This window comes from Ursus arctos, unplaced genomic scaffold (genome assembly GCF_023065955.2).
Source record: "Ursus arctos isolate Adak ecotype North America unplaced genomic scaffold, UrsArc2.0 scaffold_5, whole genome shotgun sequence".
Lineage (NCBI taxonomy): Eukaryota > Metazoa > Chordata > Mammalia > Carnivora > Ursidae > Ursus > Ursus arctos.
The window spans coordinates 59,965,190-59,978,788 of record NW_026623067.1 but is presented as its reverse complement, the minus strand read 5'-3'; the positions used below and the strand labels follow the sequence as shown (position 1 = coordinate 59,978,788).

Here is a 13,599-nt window from a genome sequence, read left to right as displayed (position 1 = left end):
CCCAAGGCTCCGTCCTGACTCTGCTTTTCTTCTTGATTTATATTCCGGCCCTAGATGAGCTTATCCAATCTCCTGGCCTTAAATATCATTTTCCAAATGTATATCTCATTCAGATTCCTCTCCCAAATTCCAGACTTGTACACATAAGCATATAAAATAGACATCTCCAATTTAGGATATCCAAAACTGAACTCATCTCCTCTAAAATCGGCTCTGTATGCAGCCTCTTTCATTCCAGTTAATGAAAAGGCTATCTTTTTTCTTTCCATTTTGAAGTAATTTTAGGCTCACAGAGAATTCGCAAAAATAGTTATAGAGTTCCTGAGAACACTTTCCCAGCTTCCCCACAAAAGAACATATTACATAACTATACTACAATTATAACAACCAGGGAATTAGGATTGATGCAATCTATTAACTAAATACAGACCTTACTTGGATTTCACTAGTTTTAACATGTATTTTTTTAAGATTTATTTATTTATTGGGGGTGGGAGGGGCAGAGGGAGAGAGAGAATCTCAAGCAGACACCCCTCTGAGCACAAAGCCTGGAATGGGGCTCAATTCCATGACCCCAAGATCATGACCTGAGCCAAAACCAGGAGTCAGATACTTAACTGACTGAGCCACCCTGGCACCCCAATACGTGCTCTTTTCTGTCTTTGGTACACAGTTCTGTGAAATGTTATCACATAACCAGCAGTAGACACAATGTATATAGAGCTGTTCCATTACCTCAAAGAAATTCCCTTGTGCTATACCCATTGATAGTCACATCCTCCTTACTCCAGCCCTAACCCCTGAAACCACAGGTTTGTTCCCCATTGCTATAACTTTATCATATCAACAATGTTATGTAACTGGAATCATATGGGATGCAACCTTTTGAGATGGGCTATTTTCACTTAGCATAATATAATACCCTTGACATCATCCATCCAAATTGTTGCATGTAGTCCTCTTTTTTTTTCTTTTTTTGCTGAGTAATACTCATATAGAAATACTATTGTTTTTTTAATCCATTCACTTGTTGAAGGACATCTGGATTATTTCCAATTTTTGCCTATTACAAATAAAATTGTTACAGATATTCATATACAGGTTTTCATTGAATATAAATTTTCATTTCTCTAGGATAAATATCTAGGTGTGGGATTACTAAGTTATATGGTAAGTGGATAATTAACTTTATAAGAGACTACCAAACTGTTACCTGCACCCCAATGTTTATAGCAGCAATGTCCATAATAGCCAAACTATGGAAAAAGCCCAGATGTCCACTGACAAATGAATGGATAAAGAAGATGTAATATATATACATATATTTTTTGGAATACTACTCAGCCATCAAAAAATGAAATATTGCCATTTGCAATGACATGGATGGAATTAGAGGATATTATACTAAGCAAAATAAGTCAGTCAGAGAAAGACAATTATAAAATTTCACTCATGTGTGGATTTAAACAACAAAACAGGATCATAGGGGAAGAGAGGAAAAAATAAAACAACACAAAATCAGAGAAGGAGACAAACCATAAGAGACTCTTAATAATAGGAAACAAATTGAGGGTTGATGGAGAGGAAGTGAGTAGGGGGATGGAGTAACTGGGTGATGGACATTAAGGAGGGCACTTGATGTAATGAGCACTGGGAGTTGTATGCAACTGATGAATCACTGAACTCTAGCTCTGAAATTAATAATACATCATATGTTTATTAATTGAATTTAAATAAGAACAAAACACAACAACAAAAAAGAAAGAAACTGCCAAACTGTTTTCCAGAGTAGCCATGCCATTTTACATTCCTGCCAACAATGTATGAGACTCAGTTCTTCACATCCTTATGAGCACTTACTATTGCCTGTATTTTTTATTTTAGGCATTCTAATAATATACTGTAACATCTCATAATGGCTTTAATTTGCATTTCCCTAATGGCTAATGATGTTAAGCATTTTTCCATGTGCTTATTTGCCATTTTTTGTGGGAGTATCTGTTCAAATCTTTTTCTCATTTTCAAACTTGTTTTCTTCTTGTTGAGTTTAAAGAGTATGTGCATGTGTGTGTGTATATTAGTATAATATCCTCTAATTCCATCCATGTATACATAAATATCCTTTTGGGATATGTAATTTGCAAATAATTTTCCCCATACTGTCACTTTGTTTTCATTTTCATATTTTTTAAATGATTTTATTTATCTATTTGACAGAGAGAGAGTGCGAGACAGCGCACAAGCAGGAGGAGTGGTGGGCAGAGGGAGAAGCAGGCTCCCCGCTGAACAGGACCCAGACACGGAACTCGATCCTGGGATCCTGGGATCATGACATGAACTGAAGGCGGATGCTTAACCGGCTGCACCACCCAGGTGCCCTATTTTCATTTTCTGAATGGTGTCTTTCGCAGAGCAAAATTTTTAATTCTGATGAAGTCCAATGTGTAGAACTTTCATGTTATGAATCATGCTTTTGGTGTCATGTTTAAGAACTCTTTGCCTACACAAGGGTCATGAAGATTTTCTCCTGTGTTTTTTCCAAAAAGTTTTATAATTTTATACATGGATCTATGGTGAATTTTGAGTTAATTTTTGTATACAAGATATACTATCTTTTCAGTTATTCAAACCAAAAATTTTGAAGTTACCTTTGACTTCTCTCTTACACTCCATATCAAAACCTGATTCCCTTTTCTTGCCTATTCCACACCTGGCCCAACACAATTGTCTTTCATCAGCTTACTGCACGAGTCTCTTAATTTCCATTTTCTTTCCTTGTCCTGTATAGTCTATCCTCAATATAACAAGAAAAATGATCTTTTCAAAACATAAGAGAAATCAGGTCTCTCTTCTGCTACAACTTCTCCAGTAGTTGCCATTTCTCTACATGATCTGCTCCCTCTCTTCCTTCTCTGACCACATACCCCAAACTTCACCATCAACACCTCCACTCCCTCTTCATTGACTTCCTTGTTCTATTTTGACCATGTCAGGCATACTCCGATCTTCACACGATTATTCCCTTGTTTGAAATCCTCTACCAGATAACCACACAGCTAACTCCCTGTCTCCTTTAAGACTTTGCTTCAAAGGAAAACTTCCAAAATCACTGCATGAGGCCAGTTTCATCCTGATACCAAAAACATATAAGGACACCAAAAAAAAAAAAAAAAAAAAAGAACAGGCCAATATCTCTGAAGATAGATGGAAAAATCCTCAACAAAATACTAGCAAGCAAATCCAACAATACATTTTAAATCATTCACCATGATCAAGAGGAATTTATTCCTGGCTTGCAAGGGTAATTCAATGTTTGCAAATCAATCAATGTGATACATCATATCAAAAAGGAAAGGATAGAAACCATGTGATCATTTCAATACAAGCAGAAAAAGCATTTGACAAAGTACAACACCCATTCATGAAAAAAGCCTTCAACAAATTAGATTTAGAGGGAACATACCTCAACATAATAAAGGCCATATATGAAACACCTACAGTAAACATTCATACTCAATGGCGAAAAACTGAGAGCTTTTCCTCTAAAGTCAAGAATAAGACAAGGATGTCCACTTTCACTATTTGCAGATGACATGATACTATACATACAAAACCCAAAAGACTCCACCAATAAACTACTAAAACCAATAAATGAATTCAGTAACATCACAGGATACAAAATCAACATACAGAAATCTATTGCATTTCTATACACTAATTATAAACAGCAGAAAGAGAAATTAAGAAAACAATCCCATTTACAATTGCACCAAAAATAATAAACCAAAGAGGTGAAAGATCTATACTCTGAAAACTATAAAACACTGATGAAAGAAATTCAAGACAACACAAAGAAACAGAAAGACATTCCATGCTCAAGAATTGGAAGAACAAATATAGTTAAAATGTCTATACTGCCCAAAGCAACCTATAGATTTAATGCAATCCCTATCAAAATACCAACAGCTGTTTTCACAGAACTAGAACAAACAATCCTAAAATTTTCATGAAACCACCAAAGACCTCAAATAGCCAAAGCAATTTTGAAAAAGAAAAGCAAACCTGGAGGTATCACAATTTCAGACTTAAAGTTACATTACAAAGCTGCAGTAATCAAAACAGTATGGTACTGGCACAAGAAAAGATACATCCATCAATAGAACAGAATAGAAAATCCAGAAATAATCCCACAATTACATGGCTGATTAATCTTCAACAAAGCATGAAAGAATATCCAATGGGGAAAAGACAGTTTCTTCAACAAATGGGTGTTGGGAAAATTGGACAGCTACATGCAAAAGAATGAAACTGGACCTCTTTCTCACACCATATACAAAAATAAACTCAAAATAGATTAAAGACCTAAATGTGAGACCTGAAACCATAAAAATCCTAGAAGAGAACACAAGCAGTAATGTCTTTGACATTGGCCATAGCAACGTTTTTCTAGATATATCTCCTGAGGCAAGGGAAACAAAAGCAAAAATAAATTCTTTGGCTATATCAAAATAAAAAGCTTCTGCACCATGAAGTAAACAATCAACAAAACTAAAAGGCAACCTACAGAATACTTGCAGATGATATATCCGATAAAGATACTTGCAGATGATATAGTATCCAAAATATATGAAGAACTTATAAAGCTCAACACCCAAAAAAAAAAAAAAAATTAAAAATGGGCAGAAGACATGGACAGACATTTCTCTAAAGAAAACATACAGATGGCAAACAGACACATGAAAATTTGCACAACGTCACTCATCATCAGGGAAATGCAAATCCAAACTATAATGAGATATCACCTTACACCTGTCAGAATGGCTAAAATCAAAAACAAGAAACAAGTGTTGGTAAGGATGTGGATAAAGGGGAACCTCTTGCACTGTTGGTGGGAATGCAAACTAGAGTGCTGCCACTATGGAAAACAGTATGGAGGTTCCCAAAAACTTTAAAATAGAAACCCTACAATCCAGTAATCACACTATTGGGTATTTACCCAAAGAATACAAAACACTAATTCAAAGGGTTACATGCACCCCTATGTTTATAGCAGCATTATCTACAACAGCCAAACTATGGAAAGACCCCAGATGTCCATTGATAGATGAATGGATAAAGAAGATGTAGTGTATATAATATATATAATATATAATGTAGTATATATATAATATATATATATTATACAGACATGAAAAAGAATGAAATCTTGGCATTTGCAACAAGGATGGGGATAGAGAGTATAACGCTAAGCAAAATAATTTAGAGAAAGACAAATACCATATGATTTCATTCACATGTGAAATTTAAGAAACAAAAAGGAAAGAGAAAAAAAAAGACTGAGAGAGAGGCAAACCAAGAAACACTCTTAACTATAGAGAACAAACTGGTGGTTACCATAAGGGAGGTGTGGAGGGGACAGGGGAAATAGCTGATGGGGATTAAGGGGTGCACTTGTCATGATGAGTCCCGGGTGTTATATTTAAGTGTTGGATCACTATATTGTATACCTGAAACTAATATAACACTGTATGTTAACTAAATTGGAATTAAAATTTAAAAATAAAATTTTTAAAAAAGACTTCGCTTCCAAAGACTTTGCTTCCTTTGCAATTAGGTCTATCCTGATCAGTCTAAAATTTCCACCTGCTACTTGTCACCTCGAGCACTTCTAATTGCCCTTATCTTGCTGTACTCCTGTATATTTCCATAGCACTTATCATCTCCTAATGCATCTCCTAATTTATGTATTTATTTTATCTATTGTCTTACTGTCTATGGTCACCCTGCTAGACAATAATCTCCATGAAGACAGAGCTCCTTGTTCACTGACACATCCCATGTGCTCAGAACTGCCTGGCAATAATCAGGTACTTGATAAGGCTTCCTTTGAATGACAGAATGATGGCATTTCTTAAATCAGGGATTCTCAAAGTATGGTCTGCATCCCTTGGGGGTTCCCAATTCCTTTCAAGGAATCCACAGAGACAAAATTATTTTCATAACAATATTAAGCTGATAAGTGTCTTTTCCACTGTATTGACATTTGTGCTATGGTACAAAAGCAATGTGGGTAGAACAGCTGGTATCTTAGCACCAATCAAAGCAGTGGCACCAAACTATCCTAGTAGTTGTTGTATTATTCTTCATTGCCATGTGCTTGCAGTTAAGAAAAAAAGCCAGTTTCACATAAGAATGCCCTTGATAAAACACTAAAAGTTGTTAGTTCTCAACTCTTGAGTATGCTCGTTTTTAATATTCTATGTTATGAATTGAGAAGTTCTCATAAAGCACTTCTGCTCTCTACCAAAGTATAATGGTTCAAGAAAAACAACCTGTGTGAGTATTTAAGTTGCAAGTTGAACTAGACACGTTTTTGACAGAACACCATATTGTCTCAAAAAAACAGTGGCAAAGTATGGTTATTTGGATCTGTGTCTTGGTGGACATTTTCACTTCACATTCTAGTTACTTTAAGGAAAAGAACACAGTAATTGCTGCCAATTACAAACTCTAATCCGTCAATATAAATTAGGATACTGGAAACTCATATCCTGCACCATGTGCCTGTAAGCTTCCCAATACTTAGATTTTCCTGATCTAACTTCTAATACTATAAATATAAATGGATGTAACCCACATAAACAAAAGCTCTTTGCGTTTTTCCATAATTTTTAAGAGTTTAAGGGGTCCTCAAAACAAAGTTTGAGAACAGATGATTTATCTCATTGTGTGATCCTTCTTACTTTTTACAACTTAGGTGTTTCCATGGATATGTTAACAGCAGAACTCATACAACTCTGAACTTCTGCACTAAGAGGCTGCAGTCCACTGCCCCTCTATAGATTATTCATTTTTGTTGTACAACTATGGGTCGCTTCTAAGGTAAGGCAACTACAGCTGAGATCATTGCTTGCTGACAGCGAGAGGTCTTGGTGATTAGGAGAGAACAAGGATTTGACACAAGATTGACCATCCTATATGAACCTTTGAAGATTCCAAGGCTAGACATCAACTGAAATCTCATGGCTTTCTGACAAATTCTCAAAGGAATTACAAGTACTATTTGATTTACTGGAGAGAGTAAGTATTGCACATCAAGAAATACTTTTCGTGTTTGGGATTCACTTCACACACTGATTACCTAACCCTGGAAATAAAGTTGCACATAGGAACTAAAATTATGTAATATATATATATATATATATATATATATATATATATATATATATATATATATATATATATATATTTACTCACCAGCTTTCACAAACTTATTGGAACTGGATGTCAGGAGACAAAAATATTAAGGAGTAATTTTCTGCAAGTAAACATAAATTTTAGCTATCTTTTTTCTCTGCGGTGTTGTAATACAAGAGCCATTGAAAACTTCTGTCATAATTTCACACATATTCTGGTTTCAAAAACCATTTTGTTAATTGATATTAAATCAGTTTTGATTGTATTTAAGAAGATTTTTAGCCATCAAGCTGATTTCTCAAAAACTTTTCCTAATACATTTTCCCATTTTCATCTTCAATTTCTTGCCAGTTCTGAGTAGGTGTTTTATTCGGAACTCGTTCTACCGCCGGTGTTAGAAATCTAAGTTAAACTAAACTGAAGAGGAAGAGAAAGAAGAGGAAGAGGTATTAGCTCACAGAAAAACAGAGGCCCTGATGTTGAGATCAAGCACAGCCAGATCTAGGGACTAGAGTTTCCAAGACTTTTTTCTCCACTACTTGTCTTTACTTGGCCGCATTCTGCATAGAATCTCTCTCCACCTAAGGGAGTCAAGATAGTGACCACAGTCATGCCTAGTTTTCTATTATCAGGTTAGCAAATGAGGCAGAAAGAGAATTTCATTCTCCCAGCATCCATAATCAATCTCTCTCCTTCCCTCCCTCCCTCTCTCTCTTCTACTTCCTCTCCCCCTCTCCTTTCTCTTTCTCCCCCCGCCCTCTCTCTCTCTCTCTCTCTCACACACACACACACACTCTCTCTCTCACACACACACACACACACACACACACACACACACACACACAGGTTGGCTATGACTGGATCATGTTTCCACTTCTGTGTGCTCAACCAAATAGTGTACTAAGATTGGCTCAGCCCTGGTCACATGCTGCCTTAGTCAGGGTTCTCCAGAGAAACAGAACCACTAGAATATTACACATATTATATATATGTGGAGATTCGTATATATGGTGGGAGGGGAAGAGACGGAGAGATTCATAGTTCACATGACTATGGAGGCTGAGAAGTCCCACGATCTGCTATCTGCAAGCTAGAGGCCCAGGAAAGCTGGTGGTGGTGGTCCAGTCCGACCTCACAGACCTAAGAACCACAGGAGCTGGTAGTGTAAATCCCAGTCCAGGGGCAGAAGACCAATGTCCTGACTCAAGCAAGAAGGCAAGACAGAAATGAATCCTCCTTTCCTCTGATTTTTGTTCCATTCAGGCCCTCAACAGGTTGGATGAGGCCCACCCATGGTGGGTAGGGCAGTCTACTTCACTTGAATGTATGGCTTCAAACACTAATCTCTCCAGAAACACCCTCACAGACACACTTAAAAGTAATGTTTAATCTGGGCACCCCTTGGCTCAGTCAAGTTGACAATACATATGCCAACCGTAAGGGGATGTGGATGTATGAGACCCCATTAGAGACATACCTCGAGGGCCAAATGGATTTGGGGAGAAATGGGTCCACACACAAAAAAGATGCTGGCCAATAAAAACAGCTCTCTGCTACAACATACAGAATCCCTGTTTATTTGTACTCATTACTCCCACAGCTGTGCATCTTACAAAGGCAGTATAAAGTTTTCATAAATAAGCAGTGCTTGACATAATATTTTTCAGAATCATAACTCTGTAATTTTAAAAGCTGTCTGATTTGAGAAAGTGGAGTAAACTGACACTAGAAAATCAATCACCTCTCACTCATCTTACCACAGCTGACTATTCAAGACAGAAGACATTCAAATTGGCAGTAGTTAAATTATTGTAAAAGTAGAGGGCTGAGTTAGACAATCTGCTGAATACTTTTTCAGGAAGTCAAGCAGAAAAGATAGGCAATGTGGATCTACTTAATAAGAATTGAGTTTTTCCTCCAGAAACATGACAGACCAATGTTTCTAGATACTAGTATATAGTTAAAGGAAACTCACAACCGTCTCTTGATTTTGTGAAAGGATTTCAATCTAAGATGGAACCAGGAGATATGAAGAGTCTCATGCATGTGCCATGGGGAAAATAAAGCTTGAAGAACTGAGAGGTGATTTCCCATAAATGCCATGGATCTCACTGAACATCCATCAGGAATCTCTCCCTTTCCGGGAGCGCCTAGGTGGCTCAGTCAGTTTAGTGTCTGCTTTCAGCTCAGGTCATGATCCCAGGGTTTTGGGATGGAGCCCCGCATTGGGCTCTCTGCTTAGCCAGGAGCCTGCTTCTCCCTCTCCCTTTGCCTCTCATTCCCCCTGCTTGTGTTCTCTGTCAAATAAATAAATAAAATCTTAAAAAACAAAAAAACAAAACCTGTCCCTATCTTCAAGCCAATGAGCTTACTGGCTGGACTCCCCCTTCTTTGCACTCCTTGCCCATAAATACAAACCCCTGCAAACCCTCAAGGGACTCAGCTATAGCTTGCTACAATTCGTGCTTCCCAAATTGCAATTCCTCTGCTGTTCCAGAATAAACTCAATTTCAGGTGATTTGAGCTTCCCTCCGTTTACCTCTTTATTTAGGTTGCCAATTTGTTCTCAAAATGCAAATCTACAAATCTTAGGGGGCATTCTCATGTCGAGGTCTCCGGCTACAGCGGACACTGGGGGTGGCACGGCTTTACCCCTCCCCATGGCCACCTCAGGGCATGAAAGCTGTTATACTAATTAAACGAGGCCACGTGATAGGCGGCGTCAAACCTGTGCCGGACTTCCTAAGCAAACCAAAATCTAAGTTTGTCAACGCCTGAAGGTTACAAAATTGAAACCTAAATTCAACCAATCACAGACAGCCAACTAGGCTTTAAGCTAGAGCCAATCTATCATTTCCTTACCTTGCTTCCGCCTTTTCTCTACAAAAGTCTCTCCCCAGCTCGCGTCTGTGGCAAAGTGCTCCTGCTTTCGTTCGGCACTGCCGGATTCCTGTGGATTTCTGCTCGAATCAACTCTTAAACTGCCTACCATGTGTCAGCTTATATTTTACCATGCCTTACTTCCACCTCACCTGAAACTGTGTCCCTTCACCTGAGGGCTCTCTATGGCCGCCTAAGCCCCCACACCCACCGGGCAGGCAGCGAGCGCGGAAACCCGAACACCGCGCATGGACGGCGGAACGTGGTCGTGGTGACTGCGCGTGCGCCCCACTGTCGCCCCGTGCACAGCCCGCCCAGGCTCCAGGGGCCTACTCCGGTGACTGGTGGCGTCAGGCACGCTCTGCACCGCCTTCACTAGCCAGGTGTCCTTCGCCTGCCAAAGGAACTGCTCTTATTTGAATTTCTGTCCCACGACCTGCTTCTTGGTTTTGTTTGTTTGTTTTTTAAGATTTTATTCATTTATTCATCTGAGACACACAGAGAGAGAGGCAGAGGGAGAAGCAGGCTCCCTGCGGAACAGGGAGCCTGATGGGGAACTCAATCCCAGGACCCTGGGATCATGACCTGAGCTGAAGACAGACGCTTAACGGACTGAGACACCCAGGGGCCACAGGACCGTCTTCTCAGGAAAGACGCAAACAGAAAAAAAACTTTAAAGATCCATGTCTTAAAAGGGTCATCCATGCTTTTCATACACCTTAATACACAGGACTTTCCCTGCCCCCCAGCTTTACTGAGATATAATTAACAAATAAGAATTGTATATGTTTAAGGTATTCAATGTCATGATTTAACATATATATTTATTGTGATTATATATATTGAGATATATATATATAGATTCTGAAATGATTACCATAATCAAGGTGGTTAATACATCCATCACCTCACATAGCCACCGTGTGTGTGTGTGTGTGTGTGTGTGTGTGTGTGTGTGTGTGTGTGGCGGGGGAACACTCAAGATCTACTCTTGCAGCAAATTTCAAATACATAAAACAGTATGAGTAACTACAGTCACCATGCTGTACATTAGATCCCAAGAACATATTTACCTTATAAACTGAAAACTTGTAAAATACACAGACCTTAGTCTAATAAAATGCCATGTCTCCAGTAGTCACTCTTTGGCTAACTTTATTAAACTGGAAGAACAATGGCACAAAATGAGAGAATATGGCCTATAAATATATGCACTTGATACCTGCATGACAGCATTTAGAGTCACCTTCGCCCCCCCCCCCCCCGCAACAACAATGCAGAAGAATATAAAATAAATTTAGAGAGTGAATAACCAAGGTTATCTGACTCCTTGTATCAACCCTCAATCTTCCCGAGTTTAAATGAATAGATTAGAAGTCAATGGGTATGAGAGAGGGGAATGGGAGGAGAGAGGAAGCATTTAATAGATGGCCCCATCATTTACTATATGGCCCCAAACTGCTGTGCTGCTTCATTTTCTGATCTCCTCCTTTGGTCTATGCACTTTAATAAAGCTCAAGGGCAACACCCCTTGGTGAACTGACATGCATAATTATCACCTGTAGAAGGTGTAGATTATATTCTATTTGTTCTGCTTAAGATGGCAGGAAATCAAGCAATATATTTTGAAAGAATATCATTCACTTGGTTAAAAGAAAAAAGGCAGCTCTTGAAGGTGTTCAGAAAAATTACTCTAATAAATCCTTCCCCACAAAGTCACAGAAGCTATTTATATTGTGCTCCTCCATTTCTTAATTAAATATTTTAAAGGCAAGTCATAAAGCACTTGTGTCTCACATATACTAAATATGTAGTCAAGTGATGTTTGGCAAGTACTACACTAAATGAGCAATTTAAAAACAGAAGATATTTTACTCACAAATGGTCATAGATATTCAGTATAAATATAAATATACAAACAAAAGCCTACAAGTATTGTACTCCTGTCACAAATAATCACAGACTTTAAAATATCAATTTACCTTAATAGTCCAAGCAGCTCATGAAAATTCATTGTCAGGGAGGAACTGAAATGAGTCAGCAGAACAGTGTGTTCTTTGTCTTTTACTTCAATTATCTTTACATAATTCCTAATTTTGTGATGAGACATCTTGGAATATTGATTACTTTCTTAAAAATCTACTGATTGCTTCAGTACATGCCAAAGATTCAGTCAGGTATTTAAGAAGTATACAGGAAAGAGAAGTTGCAGTAAATTCTTTATAAATCTTAACTTGCAAATAGAATTATTTACTATGGAATAAATAATCTTCACTTTTTGGGAATCTGACAGTTTTCGAAGCAGTAACACTCTCGAGACACTTCACACTTAAGAAAGAGGACATTTGATCCAGTGTTGACAGCTGTAACTCCATGGATTCAGAGCGACTGTACTTTCTCTGAACCCACCTTTGGGCATAGTGGTACAGGGGTTACACTGCCACAACTAAAAATGGTGTGCCTCATGATGACATTTTTTTTTTGACATTTTAAATTACATCAGTAGCCTCCCAAAAATGTACAGTTTCCCTCTCAGGAGTTTCTGTCTTTCCATCATAAGATCATTGATTTACAGATTGGTTGCCTAAGAATATATGTACATTGACCCCCAAAAACCAGAGATTGGAAGGAGCATAGAGAAAGTTTACTTAGTTATAAGGATGGAGTCTTGTGGCCTCTGAATTTCAGCATGACTCCTCACTGCCATGGCCATATTATTCATTTACTCTACCTTTCTTTCTGTGGTGATGGATGATTCCATCTAGTTTATATGTATTCTGGTTTCACCGACCATTGCTTAGAATTAAGGGACTGTTGCTATCATGGCTCCCACACAGGTAAAGGGCTAAAGGGTTAGTATTGCCTCAACCTCCCAGTAAAGGACTAAATGTTTCCCTCCTTGAATGATAGTCATGGTGACTTCCCTTGGCCTTATGAATACAGACATGAAAGTCCAAAAGAAAATATTAGCAAATCAAATCCAACAATATGTATAAACAGTTAATGGACAACAGCAACTATTTATATTGTGCTCTTCCATTTCTTAATTAAATATTTTAATTTAAGTCTTCGGTATTTAACCAAGAGAATGAAAACATATATCCATAAAAGACATATATGAACATTAATAACAGCCCAAACTGGAAAGAGCCCAAATGTCCACCCACAGGTGAATAAACATTGTACATTTATACAATGCAAAGGCACTCAGTAAAAAAGGAACAAATTATACTGATAAACAAAAATAACATGGATGAATTTCACAAACATTACACTGGGTGAAAGTGGCCAAGGTGAAGGTACATACTCTACGATTCTACTTATTTGAATTTCCAGAATAAGTTAAAAATCATCTATAGTGATTTAAAAAAATCAGGCCAGTGTTTCATTGAGGTGAGGGCTACAGGAAAGTTTAATTAATTGGGGATACTACAACAAAAACACCATAGACTGGGTGACTTAAATAGTAAACACTGATTTCTCACAGTTCTGGAGGCTGGACATCCAAGATCAAAGTTCTGG

General features: G+C 37.8%; 1 protein-coding gene across 1 annotated transcript in view; it reads right to left on the bottom strand.

Moving 5' to 3' along the window:
- Nucleotides 1-10,322, bottom strand: part of SV2C (synaptic vesicle glycoprotein 2C) — a 437,234-nt gene extending 426,912 nt beyond the window's left edge. Inside the window, exon 1 of the mRNA XM_048220957.2 lies at nt 10,060-10,322. The gene's annotated coding sequence lies outside the window, so the exon portion shown is untranslated. The remainder of the gene's footprint in view (nt 1-10,059) is intronic.
- Nucleotides 10,323-13,599: the final 3,277 nt, after the last annotated feature.